Raw genomic sequence first — 5,138 nt, forward strand, 5'->3', positions numbered from 1 at the left:
TGGGACATACATGCAATGGAATATTAGCCATAAAAAATGAAATCTTATCACTTGTAATGACATGGATGGACCTAAAAGGTATTATGTTGGGTGAAATAAGACAAGAGAAATACCATATGGTTTCACTTATATGTGGAATCTAAGAAACTAAACAAAAACTCGGATACAGAGAACAAACGGTGATTGCTAGAGGGGAGAGGGATTGGGGGCCTGGGTGAAAGGAGGAAGGGATGAAGAAGGAAATATAGGAATCCCTATATTTGCACAAATTAGGTGCAAAACAGTCATGGAGATGTAGAGTACAGCATGAGGAATATAGTCAATATTGTAATGGCTGTATGTAGTGCCAGATGGGTGCTAAGAGAATCATGGGGGGGCCGGGGGGGGGTCTCTTTATAAATTATATAAATGTCTAGCCATTGTGAAACTATTGTATCTGAAACTAACTGCATATCTGAAACTAACAAAATAATTAAAAATGAAAAATAAAATGCTGCTGGAAGGGTGTTTAAGTTGGTACAACCACTTTGGAAAATAGTTTAGCATTACTTTGTAATAGTCACACACACACACACACGCACCGCGCGCACGCTAGGGAAACTCATATCTCTGCACCAAAAGGCTTTTACAAGAATTTTTATGGCAATATTATTTCTAGTAGCATAAAACTAAACAGCTCAGATGTCCACCAACCTTAAAGCAGGTAAATAGTAGGGCATTTGTACAATGAAGTACCAAATAGCTTGAAAATAGAATTCTAGTTACACAGAGTAGCAAATGAATCTTAAAATGATGTTGACTGGAAGAAGCAAGTCACAGTCCGCAGTTTTATTCCATTTATATAAAGTTTCAAAACAGGCAAAATTGTGAATGTTTGTGTTAGAGATCCCTATATTGAGGAAAATAATAGAAAAGTAATACAAGGAAATCATTAACAAAATCCACCATCGTAGTTCTAGGGGTAGAGAGGTCGAGGGATATAATCAAGTTAGCGTTCCACAGGGGGCTCCACGGTGCAGAGAATAGGTGCACATGGTCAGGACTGTTGGAGTAGTGGGAGAAGAGGGATAGGTAGCGACTTTTAGAAAGAGCCAGCAAGGGTGTATGTTGTGAAGCATTTGGCATCGCACTGATATGAAGATACTGAAGGAAAAGAAGTGAGGATGAGCAGTAAAGCTTAGCATCAGACAGAAAAAAGTAACCAGAAAAACATTTCATAGAGAAGATGAAAATTATAACTAAATACCAGTACTATCTTTGGACCCAGACAAAAAGAGCCCTTCCTCTGGGTCCCACATTTTGGAGAGACCCTTATATGACAAGCACAGAAATTTATTGAAGGACAAATAAGCAGCTCTGTCACTTTGGGTCTGATGCTCAGTGTCAGCACAGTGCGACTAATAACTCTTCTGCTTTTGTGTGAATATCCCCATTCAGGCCCCTAGCGAAATGCTTCTCCAAATCCTTTGCCCAGTATCTTCAAAACAAAAGGCACCTGTGTCCAAATACCATGGCAGGTTTGTGGAATGTACTGCTACTGACATTGCTTCATAGATGAGGGAGGACTTGTCTTTAGGAAACAAAAGACAATCAAATTCTTCGTTTCAGCACAAATGCAAGATTCCTGCATAACTAAAGTGTTATTTCCCATTAAGTGCCAAGCATTGATTTTCTTCTTGTGCTCAAAGTGTACCAAAGTTTATATGCCTTTGTATACATTTGGTATACTTTTAATAAAATTATGTTTAAATTTGTAATCCTGTAGATCATTACTGTCAATGGCATTCAAATTAGGTGAAGGTAGTATAACAACATTATTAGTGGTTGTGCTGAAATAAAGGCAAACAATAAAATTCGTGGAATAAGTAATATAACTTATGAAATATGTGTGCTTATTTTGTCTACCAACATTGCTGGTCCATCAAGAGAACACTTAGAAATGTGCAGTAATAATTAAGTTTAGCTCTCCGATATTTACTAAATTTTAATAATATAAAAACCATAGTTTTACACATTTTTTTGTTGTTTTGAAGGTATATTTGTCAAGGTAGAAGGGTAGCATGGACCCAGACAAAAAGAGCCCTTCCTCTGGGTCCCACATTTTGGAGAGACCCTTATATGACAAGCACACAAATTTATTGAAGGACAATAAATTTTATGTATTTTATGTAATAGTTTTAAAGCTTGATTTGAATTTTTAAATTTAGACATATGATCAGGGGCTCCCATTTGCACTCTTGCCCCAAGCCCTGCAAATGTAAGGAGTCAGCTAGCCAAATGTTTGCCATGAATCAAAATCAACAAACAATTACAGTCGTTCCCCCCTTATTCACTGGGAATATGTTCTAAGACCCCCAGTGGCTGGCTGAAACCTCAGATGATACCGAACCATATATAACTATGTTTTTTTCTATACATACATACCTATGATAAGGTTTAATTTATAAATTAGGCTCAATAAGATTAACAATAACTAAAATAGAGCAATTATAATAGTATATTGTAATAAAATATGTGAATGTGGTCTCTCAAAATCTTGTATTGTACTCACCCCTCTTATGATGATGTGAGATGATAAAATGCCTGCATGATGACATGAAGTGAGGTGAATGACAGGCATTATGACGTAACATTAGACTACTGTTGATTCATAACAATGCATCAGAAGGAGGATTATCTGCTTCAGGTGATCCTGGATTATTGAGCCATGACGATATTGATGGTTGGGGAAATTTAATATTTTTAGACCATGGTGACTGCAGGTAACTGAAACCCTGAAAAGTGAAACCACAGATAAGGGGAGACCACCCTACTGCTATGGTGTAAGAAAGCAATGCAAGAATATAGATGGCAAGATAACAGAAGATGAAATTATTGAACAGAAGAATTACTGCTTTACAAAAAAAAAAGTATTCTAAAATTACAGAAATAGGAATAAGGCAGGCAAAAAGCCTAACATTCATAATTGAAGTTCTAAGTAGAAAATCAACATAATTTCCTTAACCGAACAGCATATACATTGAAAAGACACACTCTGTACTAGGAAATATTGATCCAGAATGATTAGGACAAAGAGAATTCTGTTTCCAGCAATGGCAGAATAGATATCTTGTGCCTGAAAACTTACTGAAAACAACTGGAAAAGCTGGAGAAAGTATATATCTGTTTGAAAGCAAGCAATGCATGAGAAACTGTGGTTAAAAGCTAGAAAAGGAGACATGGGTTTGGCATTTGAGACCACCTCTCTGCCAATTCTGAAAGTAGAGAGACACAATGAGGTCTAAAGTTAAACACTTTTTAACAGATGCATGGGGCTGAAGAGACAAAAATTAAGAGTTGAGGGCTGCAAGGAAAATGTATACACCTCAAGTTTTAATTTGGGACCTGAAAGGGCTCATCCAGCTTCAAATTATCTCAACTCCTGTTTGGATTAAAGGGATTGCAAGTGACATTAGTCTACCTACCTGACAGAAGCAAAAGTAAGTTATCAGGAGGAAGAATAACATCCGGAGCTTCAAACTATCTACAGTTCATCAAAAGCAATTCTGGCACTCAGTCAAAAATAACCTGGTTTACCAGAAGACAAGACATGGATGAAATCCAATAGAAATAACAGATAATGGAAACAGGTCTATAAGAGATCTAATGATCTAAGCCAGAGGTCAGCAAAGTATGGCCCATAGGCCAAATCCAGCCTTCTGCCTGCTTTTGTAAATAAAGGTTTATTGGAAAAACCAGCTTACCACATTCATTCTTATGTATACGTCTCCAGCTGCTTTTTGTACTTGAACAGCTTAGTAATAACAGATATTGTACAGCTTACAAAGCCTAAAATATTCACTATCTGTCCTTTACAGAAAAATGTTTGCATTCCCCAATCTAAGCAGCTACATCAGTAACCTACCAGAACAACAAATTTGCTTTTCCGCCAGCACAGCAGTTGTTTCCTTCCAGCTGCCATCATGATCATCAACCAGAACCTCATCAGCCACGATGAGATGTTCTCAGACATCTACAAGATCTCAGAGATCGCAGATGGGCTATGCCTGGAGGTGGAGGGAAAGATGTCAGTAGGATAAAGGTAACATTGGATTGGGATTGATCTACAAGATCTCAGAGATCGCAGATGGGCTGTACCTGGAGGTGGAGGGAAAGATGTCAGTAGGATAAAGGTAACATTGATGACTCCTTCAATGGTGGAAATGTGTCTGCTGAAGTTCTGAAGGGCAAGGTACTGAAAGCACAGTAATCACTGGTGTTGATATTGCCATGAACTATCATTTGCAGGAAGCCAGCTTCACAAAAGCAGCCTACAAGAAGTACATCAAAGATTACATTAAATCAATCAAAGGGAAACGAAGAACAGAGACCAGAAAGAGTAAAACATTTCAGGACAGGGGCTGCAGAAATTAGCAAGGATGTGCAATCAAGCACATCCTTGCTAATTTGAAATGTCTGCCAATTCTTTGTTGGTGAAAACCTGAATCCAGACAGCATGGTTGCTCTGCTGGAGTACTACGAGGATGATGTGACCCCATATTTGATTTTTAAGGATGGTTTAGAAATGGAAAAACAAGTTTGGCAATTTAAATCTATTACCTGTCATTATCATAACTGGCTGCTGCTGAAAAGGTCCACATGCCAGGACTAGGACAAATGGGATTGATGTTGCCTTGAGCTCTTCATTTATTTTGACCCTGATTTATTTGGAGTAGAGCCGTTGTTTTAAGAAAAAAAACATGTCATGTAGGTAGTCAAAAAATAGGATGCATTTAAACAACAACAAAAATAACAACCCCCCCCAGCAAATTAAAAAAAAAAAATAGAAGGAAGACAATTATAGAGATAAATACAGAGATTAGTGAAATAGTAAACAGAGAATCAACATATCCAACAACTGGTACTTGGAAAAGATAATAAAATATATAAACCCAAGTGAGACTGATACAGAGAGACAGATTGAGGAGAAGATAAAACTAACCAGTGTCAGGAATGAAAAAAGGGAAATGAATGTAAGTTTTGCATAATTTAAAAGATAAGAGCATTTAACAATTATGCTAATAATCTTGAAAATTTATATTCACTGGAAAAATTTCTAGGGCAAAAACCAACTTACCAAAACTGACAGGATAAGAAAA

At 37.1% G+C, this 5,138-nt stretch overlaps 1 pseudogene; it reads left to right on the plus strand.

Moving 5' to 3' along the window:
- Positions 1 to 3,962: 3,962 nt before the first annotated feature.
- On the plus strand, positions 3,963 to 4,789 carry LOC120604866 (translationally-controlled tumor protein-like; annotated as a pseudogene).
- The last annotated feature ends 349 nt before the right edge of the window (positions 4,790 to 5,138 follow it).

The sequence above is a fragment of the Pteropus medius genome, unplaced genomic scaffold (assembly GCF_902729225.1).
Source record: "Pteropus medius unplaced genomic scaffold, Ma_sr-lr_union100, whole genome shotgun sequence".
NCBI classification, from domain to species: Eukaryota; Metazoa; Chordata; class Mammalia; order Chiroptera; family Pteropodidae; genus Pteropus; species Pteropus medius.